This window comes from Gallinula chloropus (genome assembly GCF_964237585.1).
Source record: "Gallinula chloropus genome assembly, chromosome: 1".
NCBI classification, from domain to species: domain Eukaryota; kingdom Metazoa; phylum Chordata; class Aves; order Gruiformes; family Rallidae; genus Gallinula; species Gallinula chloropus.
This window is the reverse complement of record NC_140085.1, coordinates 77,329,993-77,342,978: the sequence shown is the minus strand read 5'-3', so window position 1 is coordinate 77,342,978 and position 12,986 is coordinate 77,329,993.

Sequence of the window (12,986 nt, the reverse complement as noted above, 5' to 3'; positions counted from 1 at the left end):
TTAGTAGCCACCCCAAAAACGTTCACCTTCAAGTAATTTTCCACTGTGAATACCAAAAGAAAGTCAACCATTTCAGCACTTGTACAGCTCTGAAAACACTGCTCACCGTTTGTCCTGCTGAGTCAGTGCCACTTGGGTGAGGGGCTTTGTTATGGCTGGGGAGGGGCAGCTTGCTCCCTTGACGAGAAGCCCATTTTATGGCTGCCCCTCCGCTCCATCCCTCCTTGTCAAGCTGCAACAGCCGCTGCTACCCCTCAGCTTCCTTCTGTGAGTGAGGGGTAGTGGGGGGGGCTGCAACTCAGGCCTCTCCACCACGGTACCAGCCTGATAGGAGCTGGTGCACCAACACCAGCTTGGTAACCTGGAAGGTGCAGGGATATTCTGCACATCACTCACTCCTGCAAGCAGTGCAGCACGGGGCAGGAGGAAGGTGGAAGGACAAATCAGCTCCAGGCTCCAGGCATCTCAAGAATTCAACCTGTAACACTTAGGACAGGGAATGTTGTGGTTAGAGCTTCCTTTTCAAGTAGCTCTGTTATAGCACAACCTTAACATAAAAACAACAACAAAAAGTCATTGCAATCAAAGAGACCACAAGAGTATCGTCCAAAGGAAACTCAAATAAAACACAGCCTTTTTAGGTTTCTGCCAGTTTCTCACCACTCAGTGTACTGAATAGCTCTATGCATTTCATGCAATGTAATAACACCATGACACAAGATACATATGATTAATTTTGTAAAAAGCTGTGACAAGACAGATAGGAACAATAAAATGAATTCAAAGACCAGGTGATTTGGGGGTTTTCCTTTTAATTTATTGTATTTTCCCGTATCACTTTGTAATGCATCTTTTTTGCAGTTTGACAATATTTGGTATTAAATAAATTTGGGGTGGGGAATATGTTGAAGAGCAGTTGAAAATGGAACAAAATCGAAGAATGCTTGCACTGAAAAAGATAGTGACAACATCACTACAAACGATGTCCTTTAAAGGAAGTAGAATCTTAGAGCACACAACGAAAGGTAGTCTTCACCCTTCATAACACTGGCAAAACCATCTAATGCCACATCATTTGCATCTCAGCAGTGATTCTAGACACCCTGCTGCCTAGCCGAGCTTGCAGGTCGGAGGCAGATGTGAAGCCTCTCCTGTGAGATACATGAGGAGGGACAGGTGAGATTGAGATTTACTTAGCTTTATCAATTATAAATGTTTATGATGTGCCATTAGGGAACCTGATCGTTTCAACAGGAATAGCAAGAAGGAGGATGTTAAGCACCGAATCTGTGCAGAAGGTAAGGAGTTAAAGCCTTCACTTGAGAAAATGCTCTTGTCAGAGGAAGGACCGATGCCACCCACCATTTGCCATGTGGGTGAGGGCTTAGACAGTGGCCTGGAATATGGGAGACCCAGTCCCCTGTCCCAGCTCTTTGTCCTCCCAGGTGAGTGTTGGAGGCTACAGGCAATGGGGTACTGGAGAGCTGTCACCATTCGCTTTGCTTTCTATACCTGGGTTTTGAAGTAAATTTATAAAATTAAAATAATGAGAAGCTTTGTGAATGTGGGACTAACTGAAGTATTATGTCTGGGATGAATCACAAATATTGGTGTTGCAGTCTCAGGACTCATTCATACTACTTCATCATAAAAACGGCCAAATATGCCAAACCGTATTCAGCATCCGGGAGTAAGAGAGATGCTTGGAGCCTTCCATAGCCTGCTTGGGAGGACACTCTTCATAGCAATGAGCTGTTAGAGGCAGTCAGAGAAAGGGACAACCCAACTTAAGCACACCAGGGGAGGAAAAAGGATGGATATCTGCATTTCACTCAATGCTTGATGTTGTACATGTGTCAAACAAATGGGGATGATAACTCCTTTGCAAATCAGTCCCGTCAGGGACACTGTTACTCAGCAATGCTGAAGCTGTCACAGAGGCAGTTCTGCATGTGCCCAGCAGCAAAATGGCCAGGAAAATTCACTGGTTTACAGGACAAAGAAATAAGTTAAAAAAAACATACCCTACTCTAATTCAGAAAGAAACACGGGGGGGGGAAATCAACTTCTTGGGTTATCACCTAAGCTTGTATATGTAAACCTGTACTTGCTGAATAATTCTTTTAAAGCATGGAATGTCCTTTTCCATACCCCATTTTCTTAAAACATGAGCAGAGGAGAAATGCTATTAAAAAATTGGTTTCAGTAAATCTTATTGTCATTACGGATTAAAAATGAGAACTGCTTTTCTCTCACCCTTCAGCAATGATATTACTCTAAATTACCAAGAAGGTATACTTCATTCCCACTTTGAAATATTTTAAAGCCTGCTATTTTATTTTAATACTTCAAGTTGTAGTGTGGATGCGTGGATGAGTGCATGACTACAGATATATATTCTGAATTTGTTATGCTAGATGAACATACAGTCTCAGCACTATGAGATCTGGACCTGTCAGGTTCTTCTTACCAGAATTCTTTGTCTTGAACTAAACCTGCAACTGGCAATGTCTCAAAGAGGTCGACAGCATTGGAATGTTTTTTCTTTTAATTTTAGAATTAGCGATATTAAACCACAATTGAGACACTGCAAATAAGCAAATGCCCTTAATTTTCAAAGGTGGAACTGTTAAAAGAATTGGGTGAGGAGGTTTCCCAGCCATTGATATCAGCCTTTGGGGCCAGAGTGGGACTCCCAACCTTGTTAAGAACTACCCATGGACTGTTTACCATGTAAAAATGGTATTCATACACTGTCATCTCACAGCAAGGACCCTAACTGGTTCATAACAGGAGAAGGCAAGGGTACCAGGACATGTCATACGATGGGATGTGCAACCAAGCCTGGGGCACATAAACCAGTGCACATTTTCTCTTCTACCTCCCAGCAAAACATACAACTATCTCAGATCACATGTCTAACTTATAGGCATATAATTTCTAATTATGTCAGGAGGGAAACATCGAGGAATTTCAACAAATGAAGTGAAAAAGATGAGGTCAGTAGGCTGTGGGAACAATACATTTGATCTGTAGCACATGACCTCCCAGTTTTTGAGAAGAAAAAGAGCATCAGCATAGGATGAATCATCTTCAGGTCGCAGTCAGTACAACAGCTACCCAGTCCTTGTGCCACTATTAAATTGCTTTATATAATCCTGTAATCTGAAGGAACTGCGAAAAAATAGATGGTGTGAATATATCAAAAAGAATGCATAGGCTGGATAATGATAGATTGCCTCCTTGATGTGCTCAAAATAAGAAGATTGATGTATGAAGCAACTACTGTAATACTTTTAAATAGCAGAATAATTATTATCATTTGAGAGAAAATGTTGATGCTTGGCTGGTATGACTATTGATGACACAACACAGTTCAGCTGTTGTTTGAAACATGCAACTTAATTCTGCATGACAATGAAAGGAAAAAAGTTACTCCTTTCTAGAAGCTATGAAGTACATACCACATAGACTCACAGGTAGCTAAGACACAGCAGTATTTTAAATCGAGAGCCAATAGTGATAATCATAAAGATGAATTAAGGATGAAGAAAGTGAAGAGGATATTGAAAACTAGCAAGTCCAGTATAAATGAACAGAGGTAATGTTTCATCTCCCCACTAGTAGAATTATGGGGATAGAAGTTTATGCAAATTTGAATAGAGACTAGGTAAAGAGGAAAAATGTATTGTACACTCTTTAAAGTTTCCAAGATTGTCCTAGGGCCTGACTTCTTTACTTGCCTTCAGCTGGTGGTCACTGACATGAGGCTGGAACCAGTGGCTGGTGCTGCATTGGCTTTGACTCTGCTCACCCTCATCAGCTGTTGGGTATACAGCCAGCACTGGGTTGGCTCTCAGCTACCAAATTGTTCCCCCTCATAGAGCAGCCCCTGGTAGCAAAATCCTTTTGGCTAGAGGGATCACAGGTCTGGTGCAGGCTGGTTGTCTCTTCTTGTAAGCTGGAGCATTGCGCATTCTGACAGTGTGATGGTGACCAGGTCAGGAATCTTTCTCTCATGGCTGTTGACTTTGAAAGGTTGTTGTACACAGTGGTAACTAGAACCCTCTCCTTGATCTCATGATGTTTTCACTACAGCAAAAATCTGTTTGTTTAATTCTGCAGACAAAGGTAGACTATGCTTCAGTGCCTGGAAATCAAATGGGACAAAACTGCATTAGAAATAAGATACATTTTTTTCCCACTAGAAGTACTGTCTCTGGGATGTTCAGATGTCACATGTAGTCTTTTAATCGAGCCTTGACCATTCCTGTAAAAGATCTGCTCTAGTGTAGCAAGACAAAGAAAAAGCTTAGTGATGTTTTATAATGACAGGTATTCACTAACTTGAACCCTATTTTTTCAGTCCTTACATCTCAGGTAACAGCCCAGGCCAGGTAAAGGTGATGGGTGTTTTGCCCTGGGGATGTCACCTGAGGCCTGCATGTTTTCATTGCTGCTATGCTATGATGCAACAGACATTTGGACTAGCTCCTACAAAGGTCTAAGTACTGTCACCTCCCAATGTCTTGCACACTTTCAGTTTTGTGTCTGTAATAACAACTTCAAACCGAGTTGCTGATGAAGCCCGAATGCAAAGAAAAGCCATGCAATCAGCATTAAAGACTGGCCCTTGCATTTTAAATAGAAAAATAATAAATATCATTGAAACAGCACATCCTGATCTACTTTTGCATTGGTGCAAACCAATGACAAAATCATCAGTGACCTCTAATGAGAGATAAAAGCTCCGCTGACTCTCAGTGGAACTAGTCCCAGGCACTGGCTAAGATGGGGACACCAGCTCAGCTTGTCAGCTTTACTTTCTTGTTAGCTCTACAGCAGCCAGCTGAAGCTAAATGTGCTGAAATAGGAGCACCAATGAACCTTTCCCATTACTGTAAAGTTTTTTCACCTTCTCAGGATCCCATTAGTAGCTTAAACTGTACCCTGTCCCTTTCACTCAGCTCGTTAGCTAAGAGTTAAATTTTGAAATATATTGATTTTCTTTACTTAGGGATTAGCGTCCCGGGAACAAAAAGGGCTCTAATCAAATCTGCCTACTGCAGTTGGCCCCTGCCCGGCTAACTTGGTCTCTGCTGCTACTGCTGGCTCACCCCTCGCAAATTGGTACCTCGGCAGCCGCTTCTGGTGGGAGTTTGCTGCCACCCACTGCCTGGAGGAGTCTGCAACCAGCTCCTGCGGTAAAGGTGATTATCTTGCTGTGGGGCTTACTCTCTGGAGTTTTCAGCAATTACTGATTCTTATTAGGGGGACTTTTAGTATCATAATCCAATTTTAGTATCATAATACAATTATTTTTTTCCCATGAGTGTAAGTTGCAGGAGGGCTTTGATGGGGAAAAAAAATATTCAAGGATGTCTTTTTTTTTTTGGGGGGGGGGGGGGGGGGGAGACTGTAGCCTTCGATTTGACTTCAGTAGCTTCCCATTTCCTGTTCTAGTACTTTTGGTCAACGGTTCTTGGTTCAAGAAGTCAATTTTGAATGCGAATGTTTCCACAGCGAGTTTGCACAATGGCAGTTTGAATATAGGAAAAAATATTCTCAGCAAAGCAAAGTACAAAAGATAATTTAATTCCTGAAAAGTTTTAAAATAATGATATATACAGGACTAGAAAAAAAAAAACCCATGGAGAAACTGCTGTGCATTGTTTCCCCTTTTACTGTATGAAAAAGAAAGGGGCACCTTTTTTTACAGTTTCTGCTACTTAGCTCCATGCCTCTTCATATTTTTGGGATCAATAGGCAATCCCACACACACATACTCCTTGTTAGGTCTGCTAATACATCTGAAGACAATTTGAAAATGAAACCTTGGGAATGCAAGGCTCCATCAAAAAACATTGTAAACCAAGAGGGAATACCTGTCTTGTCATAGTTGGACCATAATAGTGGAGCTTGTGACATATCTTTGAAGAAGAATGAGGACACAGGTATTTGTCGGTGTGTGTCCTTGGTGGAACATCAGTAACTGCCCAGGTTCGCAGGAGTATGGCATGCCAATCTGTAATGAAGAGCAACAAACAAGGGCCAAGATGCCTATCTTTTGACTAGACACTGTCAATCATGGTACAAGAAACTTGCTGGAAGAGGATGAGTGATGCTTTGTGCCACAACAGAGCATGAAGAATCCTCACATTTGAGGAGACCAACATCAGTTGCAGGATCATGAATTTTGACCTCTTGCATTAAGTTAATGCTAAGTACTTAATCATCTGACTGTGAGAATATGCTTGACTCTTCTAGAGAAATTGCAGGGGGCAGCAGTGTTGGTTTGTTTGCTGTTGTTATTTTTTAATTCAGACCTAAATCTGATAGATGCAATCATAATGTGACAGCGTGGGTTTTTTCTCTGCCACAATGAATGAAACCACCCTTCACTGTGGCATTGATCACTCAATTAAAATAGTTCTGCACAAAAAGTTAGAAATTAAAGGAATCAATAATATACCAAGAGAGATTTACAGAAGAGTATTGAACAAGATATCCTTGAAGCCATTATTAAGCAGACAATGGACTGGTGATTGAGAACAGCCAGCATGAATTACCCAAGGCCTGACAAAGCTCTTTGCCTTCTACAAATGGATGACTGGTCTGGTGGACATGAGCAGAGGAGTATGTGTTGTTTACTGCAACTTTAGAAGAACCTTCAGCATAGTCTCCCTTGTTATCCTTACAGCCAAGCAGGTGAGATATAATATACTCAAACTGTGATTCAGTTCAAAGCCCAGCATCTGGTGGCCAGTTGCTAGTGATGTTCCTCAGCAGTAAATACTGGGGTTGACAATGGTCAACAACTTCATCAACTGTTTGGAGAATAGGACTGGAAATGCTCTCAGCATGTCCATGTTTGACACCAAACTGAGGGAAGAAGCAGTTCATGTACTGGGGGGAAGATAGGCAGAGAAGAATCATAGAATCATAGAATCATAAAATTGTAGGGGTTGGAAGGGACCTCAAGAGATCATTGGGTCCAACGCCCCTGCCAAAGCAGCTCCCTAGGACATATCTCTCAGATAGGCATCCAGACGGGTCTTGAATATCTCCAGAGAAGGAGACTCCACCACCTCCCTGGGCAGCCTATTCCAGTGCTCTGTCACCCTCACTGTGAAAAAGTACTGACTTGGAAGGAACCCATAAGGATCATGAAGTCCAACTCCTGGCTCCACACAGGGCCAACCAAATCAGATCATGTGACTGAGCACATCGTCCAGATGCTTCTTGAACTCAGCCAAGCTCAGTGCTGTGACCCCTTCCCTGGGGACCCAGTTCCAATGCCCGATCACCCTCTCAGTAAAGAACCTCTTCCTAATATCCAATCTACACCTCCCCTGTCACAGCTTCATGCCATTCCCTCGGGTTCTATGTACATACATCTATGTATGCAAGATATTTACTGTGAAAGTGGTCAGACACTGGAGCAGCTACCAAGAGAGGCTGTGGAACCTCCTTCCTTGGAGATTTCAATCAAAAACTCAACTTGATGAGACCTGAGCAACACCAACAAACTTTGAAGTTAATCCTGCTTTTAGTGCAGAGGATTAGACCAGATGATCTCCAGTTTCCTTCCACTCTGATTCTAGGACTTTTCCTAAGCTTTTCCATCTTTTGGAAGGCAGCCTAAATATCAATGAAGCCAACAGTTGAGACCCCTCTATTATAGGTTTCTGGTCTATCTCATTAGTTTTTATTTCTTTTGATAGATTTCTAAATATATTATGCACAACATTTCAGCTTCAATTTTTGAAATAACAGTAAAGGCACAAAGTTGGATGGAACAATTAAACAAACGAGAGTCTCATTACTACAGAGGGGAGAAAAAAATAGAATGACCTGAGAATGGTAAAATATGAGTGGGATACAATATTAAATAGAAAGTTTGTGAAGATGGGCTGAGAGAATTTGATTTGTTCGGCCTGGAGAAGAGAAGGCTCTGGAGAGAACTTACTGCAGCCTTCCAGTACCAGAAGGGAGCTTACAAGAAAGCTGGAGAGGGACTGTTTATGAGGGCATGGAGTGCTAGGACAAGAGGTAATGGTTTTGAGCTGAAGGAGGGCAGATTTGGATTAGATACAAGGAAGGAATTCTTTACTGTAAAAGTGGTGAAGCACTGGTAGAGGCTGCCTGGAGACACTGTGGATGCCCCCTTCCTGGCAGTGTTCAAGGTCAGGTTGAATGGGGCTTTGGGCAACCTGGTCTAGTGGAGAGGGGCCCTGCCTGTGGCAGTGGGGTTTGAACTAAATGATCTTTAGGGTCCCTTTCAACCCAAACCAGTCTCTGTTTCCAAGTTCCACCATTGATGGTCACTAACAGGAATTTCTGCCTCAGAGTAGGAGCTCCTTAGCTGAAAATTTTTGAGAAGACACTGAGTGTACCTCTAAATTGTAGCTAATTAGGAACCAGTCTTAGAAAAGATGCTTTTCTGAATGTGCTATATGTAATCTTAGAACATATCAGGCAAGGATAAGGAATAGTTAATACTTAAAGATGTGGCACTGATGAGATTATACCTTGAGTGTTGTATACATTTTTAGTCATGTGCATTGATGAAATATGGAGCCAAGGGCTCCAAGGATGTGGTGCTGAACCAACAGGCCCTATTTTTCAAGAAATTATGAAGCATAATTAACTTGTTTATGTAGTAAAACATGTTGAAAAATTATGCTTGCTTGAGTCCTAAGTATCAGATTGAGAGGAAGAACTTTTAAAGCTAAAAGGCCCTGTCAGTTCAAAACCAGAATATAATTTGATCCTGACTGGAAATTAAAAGAAAGTTCCTATGCATCAGAAGACCAACCTTTTGCAGCGGCCTTAGAAGTGGTTGGAGTGGGACAGAGTGCAATTCTTACTGTTCTCAAGCTAAAGCATGGCCTTTCACAAAGATGCTTCTGAGTCTGCAAACCGGATTTCTGATCAAAATTGGTCCTGCTTTCTTGTTTTATGGTTTTACTAATACTTGCAGTTGAATTGCCCTAACATAGCAATGGAATGACCACCACTTTCTTGATGGTGATGCCTCCTGTTCGAGGAAGCTGAAGGTAACTCTCCGTCAGAAAAGCCTTGAGCAGTGCAAGGTATCACCAGTAACAGTACCAAAGGCAGAAATAATTAAGATTGTCCAAAGGTCAGCACTATGAAGTGGGCTGTAATTGTTCATAGAAAGTGAAAGAAAGGGAGTGGTGGCAGCGCTGGCTGGGAAGGGCGCGCGAACTAGAAATAATGGCACATTTCAATGTAACTTCATAGTTCACATGCTTAAAGAATGACATCTCTTTTAACCACAGTTACACTCAGGAATCAGCCATAACATACAGCAAAAGCGCAATCAAACAAAATACTTGCCAGGAAACCAGTTTGGGTTTCCCTGAAATAGAGCTGCAAGTAGGTAAAGGGCTGCTCCAAAGTACACATAGCCTCAATATACTTTGACACTGGGTTTGTCTGTGCTGTTAATAACACCGACCTATAAATCTGAACAATCTTTTAAACATGAGTGGTTCTTGAACACAGTTTGTTCAATATACCCAAGGCATTATATTTTCACTTCCTACAAGCCCTTGGCTGGCTCTAGCAGCTCTTAGCTGAATGGATTTTAATGACAGGGTATAAAAATAAAGCTTCATACCATATATGTTTTAGTCATCAGTAACCAGGAACACTTGTAAAGTTGGGACACTTCATTTTTAATTGCCAGGAAGGACGGAGCTATTGTAATCTTGACAAGCTCAGGAAAAAAGGTGCCTCATAAGAATGAACAAAAGGAACATGTTTGCACATTTTACTACCTAATTAATTTTTGACCACTGTGGATAAACATGTATTTTGGGACCTTTAGCAGAGGGCAGAACTGGGAGGAGACAAGATTAAAACTCCCTCAACCATAGTTTGTGCTAAAAGTTAATGATTCTTCTATCAAGTACCAGCACAGCTTTGCTTAAGGAGAGAATACACTGACTCTTGAGCATTTGTGTGGTAGTGTAACTGCTGTTGTTGTGGATACAGAACCTAGGTAGGAACATCTTTAATATTCTTTTTGCTTGTCTTAACCTTCAAATGTTGCCATTTAGTGTTTGCAGCTACTGAACATTACTAATGTAATATGTGTAGTACTCATTGCATTTCCTGTGACCAGTAACGTTCCTGTTGTAAATGTCAGTGCTCTAATGATGGCAACATACATTTGTATGCATGTCTCTGAACTGCAAACATCATATGTCTCCAGCAAGGCAAGCAGCATTGAGACCTGCACAACACCGTGATAGTCACTTTTCGTATTAGGTAAACTTAAAAGCTCTTACTGTGATTCCTTACTGTGCTGAAAAATCTGTAAGGCAATTGGGTCAGCACTGCAGTTCCTGTAAATCAAGGCAGTTCCATAAACTACTGGATGAAACACAGCTCTTGATTTGTGATTTGTAAGTTAACTGGATGTTGGTGCCGCCCCTGAGAGTGCAACTCCGGTGAGAAACAGCCCAGGGACCTACAGTGTCTTTGCTTGACTCTGAAATTTCCTCAAACATCATCACATTTTTATTTTCACCAAAACTTGTAGCAAACTATTGCCTTGACCTTTTAAAACTAATTACTTGCTGAGGCGTTTAAACTGGTGTTCTTATTCGTTACAATTTGCTTATAATTAGGGGGTAGAAATGGAATTTAATACAGTTAATAAAATTAACTAAGGAATAGCTCTACCTAACTGTGCTTGTTAGTTAGCTAGTTAGTCCATGGCCCCTGTAAAGTCATAAAGGCTGAAGCAGTGAAGAATTTGCAGCTGTCCCTTGCAATCCCAGCTGCTGCGCTCCAGAATGAGCTTGCGAGGTGCCACACGCTTCCAAGGATACTGCGAAAGCTCTCCGCTCCTACCAACACAAACGATCCCCAGTGACTATTAGCTAAGACCTTAAATCTTCCCCACCCAAAGTGTATCTTAGAAGATACTGTACATGATCAAATGAGTGTCAAATTTTCCCTGGGTATGATTCAAAAGTGAACTGGAAGAGTGTTAATTTCTATTCTCACAGTAGATCTTAGCGAGATTTTGTGGGTGGGTTTTTTTCCTTATGCTTGTTTTTAGGAGAGAATTATTTTCTTCCTTCTAGAACAAAGTCTGGGTGATTTCTATTAAGATGATTGTCTACCTAAATAATGCCAATATATTTGACTGATCTTGCATTCTGCAAACACAAGTACCTCAAGTCATTACTACAGCAGAATGGCTTGAACAATAGTTATAGAGAAGTCCTTTTAGGGAAAGCATGAATTTGGTGCAGAAAGCTTCATACTTCTCCTTTACTCATAACCTGATTGTTGGTTTATTAAACACGGAAAAAAACGCTAGTGAAATAAATCTAAAATTGCAACTTGATCAATACTTAGAATTGTCAGGCCCAACAGCTGATGGATGTTGACATCAATTGTGAAGCAACCTTTTATCTTTTTTTCTAATATTCTTGTGGCATGGCCTTTACCCAGCCTTGCTCTCTTCTATCTCCAGCAGATTTCTGCTTAGGTCAGGGTCAACTGAGGATGGGAGGAGATGTTGCCAGCAGTTCCAGTTGTTGATCCTTGCACATAGCTTGCTCAAACATTTTTTTATCACAGTCACATCACCTTTTTGTTTCCTTCACCCAGTCCTAGCCTTCCACCGAAAAAGTAGTACCATCTCCAATAGCATTTTAGCAAAGCACCAATAAGACACATGTCATTCACCACTGACAGGACCTTGTCACCCCTGTTCTTGCCTTACAGTGCTTCCTCTGGATCGCTGGAGGAGCAGAGCACTGGCAGTGCTGAGCCAACTTCCATCTTCTAGCTGGCTTCACACTTTTCCGTGTTCATCAAGCAGATTTTGCCCCACAAAGATTATTTTATTTTATTTTATACTTTATTTTATTTTTCTTCTCTTTTCTAAATCCTTAATCTTGCTTGGAACCCTAATCTCTGCCTCTAGATGCCTTTTTCACTATTTCTCTCCAACTGCTAAATCTGCTCTTTGATAATTACTGCTCGTGCTCTTCATTCTTGTCCTCCTTTCTTGTGCCTTCGGTCTTTCTCTGAAACATTTAATGGGATAGCCTCCTAATGCCTAAACTTCTTTACTTATGTGTATGGGCAACTGACTGCCTTTCTTTTTTCTCTGATTTGCCTCTTATTTCTGTCCTCATGTTTCTCTGCCTTCACTCCTTCTTTCCTTATACTGAGATTCTAAGTCATGATGTACCTTCAAAATCTCCAAAAAAATAATCTCACTTCTTTAGTCCTGTAACTGCCAGGACATGGTACTCCAGCATCTTTTGTAGTCATTAATGTATCATGATAACAGGGAGAAGCTAATATATGCAGATTAGATGGAGACAGATAAATTTCAGAGGACCAGATGCTCAGAAGTATTTGTGTGCTAACTTTTCCTGAGTACTAATTGCATTTCACAAGCATTTCTGTAGGTAGTTGTGCAAACCTGAGGAAATTATGGAATGTGTTAGGTTGGAAGGGACCTTTAAAGGTCATCTAGTCCAACCCACTTGCAGTAAGCAGGGACATCTTCACTAGATCAGGTTGCTCAGAGCCACATCAAGCCTGACCTTAAGTATCTCCAGGGATGGGGCTGCTGCTACCCCTCTGGGCAACCAGTTCCACTGATGTGTCACCTTCATGTTGAAGATTTTTTTTTCCTAATATCCAACCTAAATCTACCTTTTTCTAAGTTAAAATCATTACCCCTCGTCCTATTGCTACATGTCCTTGTGAACAGTTCTTCCCCAGCTTTCTTACAGGCACCTTTCAGGTATTGAGAGGCCACTATAAGGTCTCCACAGAACTTTCTCTCTTCTCCAAGCTGAACAAGCCCAACTCTCTCAGCCTGTCTTCACAGGAGAGGTGCTCCAGCCCTTTGATCATTTTTGTGCTCCCCGCCTCTGGATGTGCTCAAACAGGTCCATGTCCTCCTTGTGTTGAGGGCTCCA